This window comes from Oncorhynchus keta, chromosome 1 (genome assembly GCF_023373465.1).
Source record: "Oncorhynchus keta strain PuntledgeMale-10-30-2019 chromosome 1, Oket_V2, whole genome shotgun sequence".
NCBI classification, from domain to species: Eukaryota; Metazoa; Chordata; class Actinopteri; order Salmoniformes; family Salmonidae; genus Oncorhynchus; species Oncorhynchus keta.
In genome coordinates this window covers 13,829,942-13,845,961 of record NC_068421.1, presented here as the reverse complement: position 1 = coordinate 13,845,961, position 16,020 = coordinate 13,829,942, and the positions used below count along the sequence as shown (strand labels likewise).

Genomic DNA, 16,020 nt, shown 5'->3' with positions numbered 1-16,020 from the left:
GTCATCAAAGTCCAACCCATTTACACATACAGTGGATGTGAATGGAAGGGAATAGGTCTAATCAAACGGATACTGGTTCATACTGCTGCGAGTTGGGGAGAAAATAAAGATGGCAGCTGCACTGGGGACAGATCTTAGATGGCAGGTGCACTAGGGACAGCTCTTAGATGGCAGGTGCACTGGGGACAGCTCTTAGATGGCAGGTGCACTAGGGACAGCTCTTAGATGGCAGGTGCACTGGAGACAGCTCTTAGATGGCAGGTGCACTGGGGACAGCTCTTAGATGGCAGGTGCACTGGGGACAGCTCTTAGATGGCAGGTGCACTGGGGACAGCTCTTAGATGGCAGGTGCACTGGGGACAGCTCTTAGATGGCAGGTGCACTGGAGACAGCTCTTAGATGGCAGGTGCACTGGGGACAGCTCTTAGATGACAGGTGCACTGGGGACAGCTCTTAGATGGCAGGTGCACTGGGGACAGCTCTTAGATGGCAGGTGCACTGGGGACAGCTCTTAGATGACAGGTGCACTGGGGACAGCTCTTAGATGACAGGTGCACTGGGGACAGCTCTTAGATGACAGGTGCACTGGGGACAGCTCTTAGATGACAGGTGCACTAGGGACAGCTCTTAGATGACAGGTGCACTGGGGACAGCTCTTAGATGACAGGTGCACTGGGGACAGCTCTTAGATGGCAGGTGCACTGGGGACAGCTCTTAGATGGCAAGTGCACTAGGGACAGCTCTTAGATGGCAGGTGGTCCTTCTGTAGCTCAGTTGGTAGAGCATGGCGCTTGTAACGCCAGGGTAGTGGGTTCGATCCCCGGGACCACCCATACGTAGAATGTATGCACACATGACTGTAAGTCGCTTTGGATAAAAGCGTCTGCTAAATGGCATATATTATTATATTATTATTATTATTATCTTAGATGGCAGGTGCACTAGGGACAGCTCTTAGATGACAGGTGCACTGGGGACAGCTCTTAGATGGCAGGTGCACTGGGGACAGCTCTTAGATGACAGGTGCACTGGGGACAGCTCTTAGATGGCAGGTGCACTGGGGACAGCTCTTAGATGGCAAGTGCACTAGGGACAGCTCTTAGATGACAGGTGCACTGGGGACAGCTCTTAGATGACAGGTGCACTGGGGACTGTTCTTAGATGTCAGGTGCACTGGGGACAGCTCTTAGATGACAGGTGCACTGGGGACAGCTCTTAGATGACAGGTGCACTGGGGACAGCTCTTAGATGACAGGTGCACTGGGGACAGCTCTTAGATGACAGGTGCACTGGGGACAGCTCTTAGATGACAGGTGCACTGGGGACAGCTCTTAGATGGCAGGTGCACTGGGGACAGCTCTTAGATGGCAGGTGCACTGGGGACAGCTCTTAGATGACAGGTGCACTGGGGACAGCTCTTAGATGACAGGTGCACTGGGGACAGCTCTTAGATGACAGGTGCACTGGGGACAGCTCTTAGATGGCAGGTGCACTGGCGACAGCTCTTAGATGGCAGGTGCACTGGGGACAGCTCTTAGAAAAGTTGCTCTTCATGAAAATACAGTTCAAGAGCGGTGTCCTTTCATCCCCAATCTTTTTTAAAGTCATAAAAAATGGTATATTTTATAATATCTTAAATGTGCACTTTGCCTCCCGAGTGTTATTACAGACCCGGGTTTGATCCCAGGCTGTGCCACAGCCGGCCGTGTTCGGGAGACCCATGAGGCAGTGCACATTTTGCCCAGCGTTGTCAGGGTTAGAGGAGGGTTTGTCCGGCCAGGATTTCCTTGTCCCATCGTGCTCTAGTGACTCCTTGTGGCGGGACAGGGGCCTGCAAGCTGACTTCGGTCACCAGCTGGACGGTGTTTCCTCCGACACATTGCTGCAGCTGGCTTCCGGGTTAAATGAGCAGTCTGTCAAGAAGCAGTGCGGCTTGGCAGGGTGGTGTTTTGGAGAACGCACAACTCTCGACCTTTACCCCTCCCGAGTCTGTACGGGAGTTGCAGCGATGGGACAATTGGGGAGAAAAAGGGGTAAAAGTACTAAAAGTGTTCACATATTTGAAAAAGTGCACTTAAATGAACATGTCGCATAGCAACAGCTCATTTAAAAACTACAGTAGCCTTCAGTGACTGAATTTTCCTTTAACCAAAGCCTTGTTTAGTTAGACCCAGTTCATTAAGAAGGGGTGAAGACTTCCCCTTGCAACAACTCCCACACCCACACAGGTAACCTCCCAGCCCCCCAGGCTGACCCCACCTGCCTCCTAGAAGCCCTGTGTTCCCGGTCAGAGATCCATTCTGCAGCATTTATCCCATTCTGTTTCTCCGTTTCACATTAACGTTTCATCTAGTAATTACGCAGACCAAACTGCTCCCACCGCACAAACCATGCTATTTCATTGTTACTCACAACGCTGAGGAACAAAGATAGAGAGAGGGAGTTGAAGAGGAGAGGAGAGGCGATGGGAGGAGAGGAGAGGAGCGGAGTGGAGATGCGATTGGGGGAGATAGGAGAGGGGATGGGAGGGGGTGGGATGGGAGGGGGTGGGATGAGAGGGGAGGGGAGAGGAGGAGAGGGGATGGAAGGAGATGGGAGGAGATGGTAGGAGAGGAGAGGGGAGTGGAAGGGAAGGGAAGAGAGGGGAGGGGAGAGGAGGGGAAGACAGGGGAGGGGAGGAGAGGGGAGCGGATGAGAGGGAAGGTGATGGGAAGAGAGGGGAGGAGAGGGGAGGGGAGGAGTGGGGAGGGGAGGAGAGGGGAAGAGAGGGAAGGTGATGGGAAGAGAGGGGAGGGGAGGAGAGGGGAAGAGAGGGGAGGGGAGGAGAGGGGAAGGGAGGAGAGGGGAGGAGAGGGGAGGGGAAGAGAGGGGGGGAGAGGAGGGAGGGGAGGGGCGGGGAGGGGAGGAGAGGGGAAGAGAGGGGAGGAGAGGGGAGGGGAAGAGAGGGGAGGAGAGGGGAGGGGAAGAGAGGGGAGGAGAGGGGAAGAGAGGGGAGGGGAGGAGAGGGAAGAGAGGGGAGGGGAGGGGAGGGGAAGAGAGGGAGGGGAGGAGAGGGGAAGAGAGGGGAGGGGAGGAGAGGGGAAGAGAGGAGAGGAGAGGGAAGGTGATGGGAAGAGAGGGGAAGAGAGGGGAGGGGAGGAGAGGGGAGGAGAGGGGAAGAGAGGGGAGGGGAGGAGAGGGGAAGAGAGGGGAAGAGAGGGGAGGGGAGGAGAGGGGAAGAGAGGGGAAGAGAGGGGAGGGGAGGGGAGGGGAGGAGAGGGGAAGAGAGGGGAGGAGAGGGGAAGAGGGGGGAGAGGGGAAGAGAGGGGAGGAGAGGGTTGGGGAAGAGAGGGGAAGAGAGGGGAGGGGAGGAGAAGGGAAGGGAGGAGAGGGAAGGGAAGGGAGGAGAGGGAAGGGAAGGGAGGAGAGGGAACGGAAGGGAGGAGAGGGAACGGAAGGGAGGAGAGGAGAGGGAAGGGAGGAGAGGGAAGGGAAGGGAGGAGAGGGATCGGAAGGGAGGAGAGGAGAGGGAAGGGAAGGGAGGAGAGGGAAGGGAAGGGAGGAGAGGGAAGGGAAGGGAGGAGAGGGAAGGGAAGGGAGGAGAGGGAACGGAAGGGAGGAGAGGGAAGGGAAGGGAGGAGAGGGAACGGAAGGGAGGAGAGGGAAGGGAAGGGAGGAGAGGGAAGGGAAGGGAGGAGAGGGAAGGGAAGGGAGGAGAGGAGAGGGAAGGGAAGGGAGGAGAGGGAAGGGAAGGGAAGGGAGGAGAGGGAAGGGAAGGGAAGGGAGGAGAGGGAAGGGAAGTGAGGAGAGGGAAGGGAAGGGAGGAGAGGGAACGGAAGGGAGGAGAGGAGAGGGAAGGGAGGAGAGGGAAGGGAGGAGAGGAGAGGGAAGGGAGGAGAGGGAAGGGAGGAGAGGGAAGGGAAGGGAAGGGAGGAGAGGGAAGGGAAGGGAAGGGAAGGGAGGAGAGGGAAGGGAAGGGAGGAGAGGGAAGGGAAGGGAAGGGAGGAGAGGGAAGGGAAGGGAGGAGAGGAGAGGGAAGGGAGGAGAGGAGAGGGAAGGGAAGGGAAGGGAAGGGAGGAGAGGAGAGGAGAGGAGAGGGAAGGGAAGGGAAGGGAAGGGAAGGGAAGGGAAGGGGAAGGGAAGGGGAAGGGAAGGGAAGGGAAGGGAGGAGAGGGAAGGGAAGGGAAGGGAAGGAAGGGAAGGGAAGGGAAGGGAAGGGAGGAGAGGGAAGGCCTCTACGTTACAACACCACCTATGTGTGCCTATATGTTGTATGACAGTCCTTTATTATTTTTTTCTGCCTGTTTTTACATTCAACTTCCTACATTTTGCAGCCTTGAATAATAAAACATGTTGATTCTCAAATCATGAAAGATTAATGTGTGAAGGATACATAATTAAGCAGTTTAATTCTAGGCATTCTGACGCATTCCTCGTTCAATTATTATTTTATTGGTTGAAGACAATAGGAGGAGACTAAAAAGATGAATCTGAGAACTGGAGCTCTGATGGGCAGATGCAACACTTCCCTTGTTTGTCTGTGTGTGACTGTGTGTGTGACTGTGTGTGTGACTGTGTGTGTGACTGTGTGTGTGACTGTGTGTGTGTGTGTGACTGTGTGTGACTGTGTGTGTGACTGTGTGTGTGACTGTGTGTGTGACTGTGTGTGTGACTGTGTGTGTGACTGTGTGTGACTGTGTGTGTGACTGTGTGTGTGACTGTGTGTGTGACTTTGTGAGTGACTGTGTGTGTGACTGTGTGTGTGACTTTGTGTGCATGTGTGTCAGTATGAGCTATAGTCTACAACTAGAGATAATGTATCTACACCCCCTACAAACTTCTGGACAGTGCTTTGGCATGACTCACAACATAGTTTCAGACTAGAAAACAATCAGCGTTTCAAGTCAAACTTGAACTTTGCTCTCCACATTCTTTTTGTAATGCAAAATGATATATTTTCCCAAAAATATTCACTGTACTACAAAGCCTTTCAAGGCTCCCTTTGAGAAAAGCCTTTGAACCTAACACAAGGCTCCCTTTGAGAAAAGCCTTGGAACCTAAAACAAGGCTCCCTTTGAGAAAAGCCTTGAACCTAAAACAAGGCTCCCTTTGAGAAAAGCCTTGGAACCTAAAACAAGGCTCCCTTTGAGAAAAGCCTTGGAACCTAAAAGAAGGCTCCCTTTGAGAAAAGCCTTGGAACCTAACACAAGTCTCCCTTTGAGAAAAGCCTTGGAACCTAACACAAGGCTCCAGTAGCTCATTAACTGTACCTCTTGTTTTAGCTGATGAATGGAAGCCATTATGCTATGAACAATAGCAGTCAGGAGGATGTATTACACACGGGGCGATAAAACTTCCATAAAACATCCAGAGCTTGCTAGTATATCTGCTGCACACTAACATTAGCAAACCAATTATTTTATTGCTGGGTGGTTTCTTTACTATGGCAACCACCCCTCCATAAGTCATTTCCTGGTTCCAACAGCTGGCCCTGCTACCTCAAGGGAAATATTTGCCCCAATTGAATCACTGTTTATCTCAAAGTTCCATTAGATATCTACACACACGCATGCACGTGCACACTCTGACCCCACCCCACCTGAATCCAGGTGAAAGCTATGATATCTTATTGATGCCTCTTAAGGATTGTATCCTTTTTTTACATTTTCACCTAAAATTACAAATCTAACTGCTTGTATTCAAGTGGTGTAAAGTAAAAATGCTTTAAAATACTACTTAAGTCGTTTTGAGGGGTATCTGCACTTTACTTTACTATTTATATTTTTCACAATTTTTACTTTTACTCCACTACATTCCTAAAGAAAATAATGTACTTTTTACTCTGTACATTTTCCCTTACGGCCAAAAGTACTCTTTACATTTAGAATGCTCAGCAGGGTAGGAAAATTGTCTAATTCACGCACTTATCAAGAAAACATCCCTGGTCATCCCTACTGCCTCTGACACAAGAAATTGTGTTGTCTGATTTGTTTAATATAAGACATTTTAAATTATTTATACTTTTACTTTTGGGACTTAAGTACTTTTAAAACCAAATACTCAAGTCGTATTTTACTGGGTGACTTTTACTTTTACTTGAGTCATTTTCTTTTCAGGAATCTTTACTTTTACTCAAGTATGAAAATTGGGTACTTGTTCCACCACTGCCTGTGGCTCAGGACCTGAAGCAAGGATATACATATTATTGATACCATTTGAAAGGAAACACTTTGAAATGTGTGGAAATGTTAAATGAATGTAGGAGAATATAAGACATTAGATCTGGTAAAAGATAATACAAACAAAAAACAAAACAATTTAAAAACATGTTTTTTCCCATGATCTTTGAAATGCAAGAGAAAGGCAAAACTTTCAGATATGAGTCTTGGTGAAATTGAGATTTTGGCCACCAGATGGCAGCAGTGTGTGTGCAAAGTTTCAGACTGATCCAGCTAAGAATTACATTACCGCATAATATTTTGTATCAAGTCTGCCAGGAGTTTGCCCAAATGTGCCGAATTGGTCAACTGATACATTTTCAAGTACATAATTATAGAGAAAATACATAAATGCTATGGTAGTAAACATTTAAGTTTACACACTCCCAGGAATGTCATACAGTAAGTGATGGATCATTGTGATGGATCATTGTGATGGATCATTGGCTTATACACTATTTTTCATTTTTTATTGTGACACAAACAACAACACAGAGTTACACATGGAATACACAAACGTACAGTCAAAAATACAATAGAAAAAAAGTATATATACAGTATGTGCAAATGGCGTTGAGGAGGTAAGGCAATAAATAGGCCAAAGTAGCGAAGTAATTACAATTTAGCAAATTAACACTGGAGTGATAGATGTGCAGATGATGATGTGCAAGTAGAAATATTGATGTGCAAATAAAAAACAATATGGGGATGAGGTAGGTAGATTAAATGGGCTATTTACAGATGGGCTGTGTTCAGCTGCAGCGATTGGTTAGCTGCTCAGATAGCTGATGTTTAAAGTTAGTGAGGGAGATATAAGTCTCCAACTTCAGCGATTTTTGCAATTCGCTCCAGTCATTGGCAGGGTTTTATGAGGGTTTGTTTGGCGGAGTTAGTGAAGGAGGCTTTGTTGCGAAATAGGAAGACGATTCAAGATTTAATTTTGGAGATGATGGAAGATGTTTAATTTGAACCTGGAAGGAGAGTTTACAGTCTAGCCAGACATCTAGGTATTTGTAGTTGTCCACATATTCCAAGTCAGAAACGTCCAAAGTAGTGATGCTAGTCGAGCGGGCGAGTGCGGGCAGCGATCGGTTGAAAAGCATTCATTTAGTTTTACTGTTGTATGGCATTGAAGCTCGTTTGGAGGTTTGTTAACACAGTGTTCAAAGAAGGGCCAGATGTATACAGAATGGTGTCGTCTGTGTAGAGGTGGATCAGGGAATCACCAGCAGCAAGAGCGACATCGTTGATATATACAGAGAAAAGAGTCGGCCCGAGAATTAAACCATGTGGTACCCCCATAGAGACTGCCAGAGTTCCAGACAACAGGCCCTCCGATTTGACACACTGAACTCTATCTCAGAAGTAGTTGGTGAACCAGGCGAGGCAGTCATTTGAGAAACCAAGGCTGTTGAGTCTGCCAATAAGAGTACAGTGATTGAGTCGAAAGCCTTTGCCAGGTCGATGAAGACCCGCTGCATGGTACACAGTACGATGGTGGTTATGATATGGTTTAGTACCTTGAGCGTGGCTGAGGTGCACCCGTGACCAGATCGGATAGCACAGCGGAGAAGGTACGGTGGGATTCGAAATGGTCGGTGATCTGTTTATTAACTCGGCTTTCGAAGACTTTAGAAAGGCAGGGCAGGATGGATATAGGTCATGTTTTGTACATCGAAGGATGGAATATCTAGCCACAATATAAGCACACCAATAATCTGAATATCACAGAATATTTACAACATGTTCAGGCTGGTAATCGAGTGATGGAATGTTTTCAAATGTTTAATATGACAGTTATACAACTTGTGTAATCCCACACTTCCAAGTTTCTCCTCTGCTGTGGCACGATCCATTGTGGAAAGTCATTATCATTTGTGACACAAAGGATATGTGTGTTTGTACTGTATGTCTGGATGTGAAAAGAGAGGCAGCATGTTTTGGACCTGGGAGTAGACCTGGAGACACAAGGAAGAAGGCCCTGGAAAGAGACATGGGGACTTGGAGACAAAGTGAGGGATGTCCTTGGAGGAGACATGGAGACACAAGGAAGAAGGCCCTGGAAAGAGACATGGGGACTTGGAGACAAAGTGAGGGATGTCCTTGGAGGAGACATGGAGACACAATGAAGAAGGCCGTGGAAGGAGATGTGGGGACATGGAGACACAGAGAGGGAGGTCCTGGGAGGAGATGTGGAGACACAGGGAAGAAGGCCCTGGAAGGAGATGTGGGGACATGGAGACACAGATAGGGAGGTCCTGGGAGGAGACATGGAGACACAGATAGGGAGGTCCTGGGAGGAGACATGGAGATACAGAGAATGAGGTCCTGGGAGGAGACATGGAGACACAAGGAAGAAGGCCGTGGAAGGAGATGTGGGGACATGGAGACACGGAGAGGGAGGTCCTGGAAGGAGATGTGGGGACATGGAGACACAGAGAGGGAGGTCCTGGGAGGAGACATGGAGATACAGATAGGGAGGTCCTGGGAGGAGACATGGAGACACAAGGAAGAAGGCCGTGGAAGGAGATGTGGGGACATGGAGACACGGAGAGGGAGGTCCTGGAAGGAGATGTGGGGACATGGAGACACAGAGAGGGAGGTCCTGGGAGGAGACATGGAGATACAGAGAATGAGGTCCTGGGAGGAGACATGGAGACACAAGGAAGAAGGCCGTGGAAGGAGATGTGGGGACATGGAGACACAGAGAGGGAGGTCCTGGAAGGAAATGTGGGGACATGGAGACACAGAGAGGGAGGTCCTGGGAGGAGACATGGAGATACAGAGAATGAGGTCCTGGGAGGAGACATGGAGACACAAGGAAGAAGGCCGTGGAAGGAGATGTGGGGACATGGAGACACGGAGAGGGAGGTCCTGGGAGGAGACATGGAGACATGGAGACACAGATAGGGAGGTCCTGGGAGGAGACATGGAGACACAGATAGGGAGGTCCTGGGAGGAGACATGGAGATACAGAGAATGAGGTCCTGGGAGGAGACATGGAGACACAAGGAAGAAGGCCGTGGAAGGAGATGTGGGGACATGGAGACACAGAGAGGGAGGTCCTGGAAGGAGATGTGGGGACATGGAGACACAGAGAGGGAGGTCCTGGGAGGAGACATGGAGATACAGAGAATGAGGTCCTGGGAGGAGACATGGAGACACAAGGAAGAAGGCCGTGGAAGGAGATGTGGGGACATGGAGACACAGAGAGGGAGGTCCTGGGAGGAGACATGGAGACATGGAGACACAGATAGGGAGGTCCTGGGAGGAGACATGGAGACACAGATAGGGAGGTCCTGGGAGGAGACATGGAGACACAGAGAGGGAGGTCCTGGGAGGAGACATGGAGACACAGATAGGGAGGTCCTGGGAGGAGACATGGAGACACAGAGAGGGAGGTCCTGGGAGGAGACATGGAGACACAGATAGGGAGGTCCTGGGAGGAGACATGGAGACACGGAGAGACAGAGAGGGAGGTCCTGACGTGGCTGCTGCTAGTCTACACAGACTCCTCTGCTTCCTCTTTAATCAGTAACCAGAGGAGGAGGGGGCGGGGCGGAAGGAGGGAGGGCGACTGGGGGTTAGGACCAGACTCCCCCAATTACATGTACTGTACAGTAACACATTATACACTGCTGACCAATACCTGACAAATACTGTACTGTAGAAACATTGTAGAACACAGATAATATCGTGTTTCGTATTCGTTCAGCTGACAGAGAGAGAGAGAGAGGTTGACAGAGAGAACATACAATGAAACAAAAGTCCATTTGAGTGATCGTGGCTTTGTGTCAACGTTTAGCACAGTGTAAAGATGTAATAACTGTCACTCATGCCTCCATCAAAAACAACATCTTCTTAACGTGATAATCAGAGAGAAGAGAGAACATCCTGACACAGATATGTCTCAAAGACCCACACCATTGTGTTTAGTCAAAGACAAACCCCATGGAAGAGATGTTCCAGTCATTTCGACTGGAGGACTCTAGATAGAGGTCTAAGATGCGGTGTGCTGCTGCATGTTGCTGAGACCATCAGTAGCCTAGAGGCAACATTTCCCTTGCAGTAATTAAGCCTTACATTATTAGGACTAAGGGTGTTTCCCTGGTAATGATCAACACTGTGTGAAAGCATCTCATCTAATACGACCATGTTTTAAGATCCTGCTGATTCCCCTACCTAAAAATAAACAAGACCCAAAAAATGACATTTCAAATTACATGTTGAATCTTATCCTGTCGTGCAAAATGGACAATCATACACTAAAGCTGTTTCACATGAACAACTCAAACTATCTCACTAGTAATCTTGTAAATTGGGGCAACGAGAGACACCACATTTGAAATATAAAACTCCCCCACACCACAACTCCAGCCCAACCCCCAACCCCCCCATCCTTCCATGTTGGCAGACAGTGGCAGAGGATAGGATGCATGGGATTACTCCCCGTGAGGGACTGACATGTTTCAGCTCTCCCTTTTCAGGTAAAAGTCTGTTAAACTGGGTCAACATGCATGATACTGGAAGGAGAATGAATACCAAAGTACTGCAGTACAGAGACAGTGAGGTGGGGGATCCAGAACTGGATCTGTAGTACAGAGACAGTGAGGTTTGGGATCCAGAACTGGATCTGTAGTACAGAGACAGTGAGGTGGGGGATCCAGAACTGGATCTGTAGTACAGAGACAGTGAGGTGGGGGATCCAGAACTGGATCTGCAGTACAGAGACAGTGAGGTGGGGGATCCAGAACTGGATCTGTATCTGACAGTGAGGTGGGGGGGGGGATCAGAACTGGATCTGTAGTGAGACAGTGGGGGGATCCAGAACTGGATCTGTAGTACAGAGACAGTGAGGTGGGGGATCCAGAACTGGATCTGTAGTACAGAGACAGTGAGGTGGGGATCCAGAACTGGATCTGTAGTACAGAGACAGTGAGGTGGGGGATCCAGAACTGGATCTGTAGTACAGAGACATTGAGGTGGGGGATCCAGAACTGGATCTGTAGTACAGAGACAGTGAGGTGGGGGATCCAGAACTGGATCTGTAGTACAGAGACAGTGAGGTGGGGGATCCAGAACTGGATCTGTAGTACAGAGACAGTGAGGTGGGGGATCCAGAACTGGATCTGTAGTGGGGGACAGAACTGACTGTAGTAGTGAGGTGGGGGATCCAGAACTGGATCTGTAGTACAGAGACAGTGAGGTGGGGGATCCAGAACTGGATCTGTAGTACAGAGACAGTGAGGTGGGGGATCCAGAACTGGATCTGTAGTACAGAGACAGTGAGGTGGGGGATCCAGAACTGGATCTGTAGTACAGAGACAGTGAGGTGGGGGATCCAGAACTGGATCTGTAGTACAGAGACAGTGAGGTGGGGGATCCAGAACTGGATCTGTAGTACTGACAGTAAGGTGGGGGATCCAGAACTGGATCTGTAGTACAGAGACAGTGAGGTGGGGGATCCAGAACTGGATCTGTAGTACAGAGACAGTGAGGTGGGGGATCCAGAACTGGATCTGTAGTACAGAGACAGTGAGGTGGGGGATCCAGAACTGGATCTGTAGTACAGAGACAGTGAGGTGGGGGATCCAGAACTGGATCTGTAGTACAGAGACAGTGAGGTGGGGGATCCAGAACTGGATCTGTAGTACAGAGACAGTGAGGTGGGGGATCCAGAACTGGATCTGTAGTACAGAGACAGTGAGGTGGGGGATCCAGAACTGGATCTGTAGTACTGACAGTAAGGTGGGGGATCCAGAACTGGATCTGTAGTACAGAGACAGTGAGGTGGGGGATCCAGAACTGGATCTGTAGTACAGAGACAGTGAGGTGGGGGATCCAGAACTGGATCTGTAGTACTGACAGTGAGGTGAGTGATCCAGAACTGGATCTGTAGTACTGACAGTGAGGTGGGGGATCCAGAACTGGATCTGTAGTACTGACAGTGAGGTGGGGGATCCAGAACTGGATCTGTAGTACTGACAGTGAGGTGGGGGATCCAGAACTGGATCTGTAGTACAGAGACAGTGAGGTGGGGGGATCCAGAACTGGATCTGTAGTACAGAGACAGTGAGGTGGGGGATCCAGAACTGGATCTGTAGTACAGAGACAGTGAGGTGGGGGATCCAGAACTGGATCTGTAGTACTGACAGTGAGGTGGGGGAGCCAGAACTGGATCTGTAGTACAGAGACAGTGAGGTGGGGGATCCAGAACTGGATCTGTAGTACAGAGACAGTGAGGTGGGGGATCCAGAACTGGATCTGTAGTACAGAGACAGTGAGGTGGGGGATCCAGAACTGGATCTGTAGTACAGAGACAGTGAGGTGGGGGATCCAGAACTGGATCTGTAGTACAGAGACAGTGAGGTGGGGGATCCAGAACTGGATCTGTAGTACAGAGACAGTGAGATGGGGGATCCAGAACTGGATCTGTAGTACAGAGACAGTGAGGTGGGGGATCCAGAACTGGATCTGTAGTACTGACAGTGAGGTGGGGGATCCAGAACTGGATCTGTAGTACAGAGACAGTGAGGTGGGGGATCCAGAACTGGATCTGTAGTACAGAGACAGACAGTGAGGTGGGGGATCCAGAACTGGATCTGTAGTACTGACAGTGAGGTGGGGATCCAGAACTGGATCTGTAGTACAGACAGTGAGGTGGGGGATCCAGAACTGGATCTGTAGTACTGACAGTGAGGTGGGGGATCCAGAACTGGATCTGTAGTACTGACAGTGAGGTGGGGGATCCAGAACTGGATCTGTAGTACAGAGACAGTGAGGTGGGGGATCCAGAACTGGATCTGTAGTACAGAGACAGTGAGATGGGGGATCCAGAACTGGATCTGTAGTACAGAGACAGTGAGGTGGGGGATCCAGAACTGGATCTGTAGTACTGACAGTGAGGTGGGGGATCCAGAACTGGATCTGTAGTACAGAGACAGTGAGGTGGGGGATCCAGAACTGGATCTGTAGTACAGAGACAGTGAGGTGGGGGATCCAGAACTGGATCTGTAGTACTGACAGTGAGGTGAGTGATCCAGAACTGGATCTGTAGTACTGACAGTGAGGTGGGGGATCCAGAACTGGATCTGTAGTACTGACAGTGAGGTGGGGGATCCAGAACTGGATCTGTAGTACTGACAGTGAGGTGGGGGATCCAGAACTGGATCTGTAGTACTGACAGTGAGGTGGGGGATCCAGAACTGGATCTGTAGTACAGAGACAGTGAGGTGGGGGATCCAGAACTGGATCTGTAGTACTGACAGTGAGGTGGGGGATCCAGAACTGGATCTGCAGTACAGAGACAGTGAGGTGGGGGATCCAGCACTGGATCTGCAGTACAGAGACAGTGAGGTGGGGGATCCAGAACTGGATCTGTAGTACTGACAGTGAGGTGGGGGATCCAGAACTGGATCTGTAGTACAGAGACAGTGAGGTGGGGGATCCAGAACTGGATCTGTAGTACAGAGACAGTGAGGTGGGGGATCCAGAACTGGATCTGTAGTACAGAGACAGTGAGGTGGGGGATCCAGAACTGGATCTGTAGTACAGAGACAGTGAGGTGGGGGATCCAGAACTGGATCTGTAGTACAGAGACAGTGAGGTGGGGGATCCAGAACTGGATCTGTAGTACAGAGACAGTGAGGTGGGGGATCCAGAACTGGATCTGTAGTACTGACAGTGAGGTGGGGGATCCAGAACTGGATCTGTAGTACAGAGACAGTGAGGTGGGGGATCCAGAACTGGATCTGTAGTACAGAGACAGTGAGGTGGGGGATCCAGAACTGGATCTGTAGTACAGAGACAGTGAGGTGGGGGATCCAGAACTGGATCTGTAGTACAGAGACAGTGAGGTGGGGGATCCAGAACTGGATCTGTAGTACTGACAGTGAGGTGGGGGATCCAGAACTGGATCTGTAGTACAGAGACAGTGAGGTGGGGGATCCAGAACTGGATCTGTAGTACTGACAGTGAGGTGGGGGATCCAGAACTGGATCTGTAGTACAGAGACAGTGAGGTGGGGGATCCAGAACAGGATATGTAGTACTGACAGTGAGGTGGGGGATCCAGAACTGGATCTGCAGTACAGAGACAGTGAGGTGGGGGATCCAGAACTGGATCTGTAGTACTGACAGTGAGGTGAGTGATCCAGAACTGGATCTGTAGTACTGACAGTGAGGTGGGGGATCCAGAACTGGATCTGCAGTACTGACAGTGATGTGGGGGATCCAGAACTGGATCTGTAGTACTGACAGTGAGGTGGGGGATCCAGAACTGGATCTGTAGTACTGACAGTGAGGTGGGGGATCCAGAACTGGATCTGTAGTACTGACAGTGAGGTGGGGGATCCAGAACTGGATCTGTAGTACTGACAGTGAGGTGGGGGATCCAGAACTGGATCTGTAGTACTGACAGTGAGGTGGGGGATCCAGAACTGGATCTGTAGTACTGACAGTGAGGTGGGGGATCCAGAACTGGATCTGTAGTACTGACAGTGAGGTGGGGATCCAGAACTGGATCTGTAGTACTGACAGTGATGTGGGGGATCCAGAACTGGATCTGTAGTACTGACAGTGAGGTGGGGGATCCAGAACTGGATCTGTAGTACTGACAGTGAGGTGGGGGATCCAGAACTGGATCTGTAGTACTGACAGTGAGGTGGGGGATCCAGAACTGGATCTGTAGTACTGACAGTGAGGTGGGGGATCCAGAACTGGATCTGTAGTACTGACAGTGAGGTGGGGGATCCAGAACTGGATCTGTAGTACTGACAGTGAGGTGGGGGATCCAGAACTGGATCTGTAGTACTGACAGTGAGGTGGGGGATCCAGAATTTATGGAAAAGAGGAGGCAGATTAGCTACCTGGTGCCCGTGAGCTCAGTGGGGGCTGGTGGGGGGGGCCTCTGCAATTTATTATCCTCCGGCAATTAACAGAGAAATGCCGTGGGCTCCTTGATTATGGGATGTTTAAAAATGAAAGAGATAAGAGAGTGAGGCTGAGCCCCCAGATGCCCTTCCTCTGGTAGGCAGTAGGAACTGTCTGCAGGCGGGGGAGATAGCAGCAGCACCAATAGTCTTTCCCAGTCAGACAAGTTGAGCCCAGCCAGACAGCCCTGCACCGATCCACTGGTGATAAAAGCTGTCAATCAGGCCCCGTCCTTGATTAATAACATGGACGTGGACGTTAAGGAGAGATGAGATCAAATGGGAGAACTAATGGGAGGGGAACAGAGGATTAATGGGGAGAGAGCATTGTCTCACATCAGATGGCGTCACACACACCCTCGACGCTCGTCCCTAAACCGATCCGTTTCAGGCGGCAGTCACCTGAGACAATGGAGGGAGAGATGGAATAGGACTCAGTCTCAGCTAACGGCAAGTCCACAGGAAGAAACAAGGCAACTTGTTCAATCCTATCAGGAAGGTGAGTGGTCTCTATGAATCAGAAGTTTTGATTGGCTGGCTTGCCCTGGTCATGTTTGCTTTGGGTCAAGGTCAGAGAGGAGTCTGTCAGTGTCTCATGGCTCCGTTCAGACAGTCTGATGAGGGATCTGTCAGTGTCTCATGGCTCCGTTCAGACAGTCTGATGAGGGATCTGGCAGTGTCTCATGGCTCCGTTCAGACAGTCTGATGAGGGATCTGGCAGTGTCTCATGGCTCCATTCAGACAGTCTGATGAGGGATCTGGCAGTGTGTCATGGCTCCGTTCAGACAGTCTGATGAGGGATCTGAAGTGTGTCATGGCTCCGTTCAGACAGTCTGATGAGGATCTGGCAGTGTCTCATGGCTCCGTTCAGACAGTCTGATGAGGGATCTGGTC

General features: G+C 50.2%; 1 protein-coding gene and 1 long non-coding RNA gene across 3 annotated transcripts in view; one reads left to right on the top strand and one right to left on the bottom strand.

Annotated features, from left to right (window-relative positions):
- Positions 1-16,020, bottom strand: part of zgc:77784 (uncharacterized protein LOC402947 homolog) — a 408,273-nt gene that overhangs the window by 251,425 nt on the left and 140,828 nt on the right. The window lies entirely within an intron of this gene.
- LOC127923844 (uncharacterized) lies at positions 161-746 on the top strand. Of its 2 annotated transcripts, none has more exons than XR_008115908.1 (3): positions 161-232; positions 494-522; positions 697-746. It is a non-coding gene; the product is annotated as an uncharacterized LOC127923844 (long non-coding RNA). The 2 variants fall into 2 exon arrangements; XR_008115823.1 differs by lacking the exon at positions 494-522 and adding an exon at positions 407-435.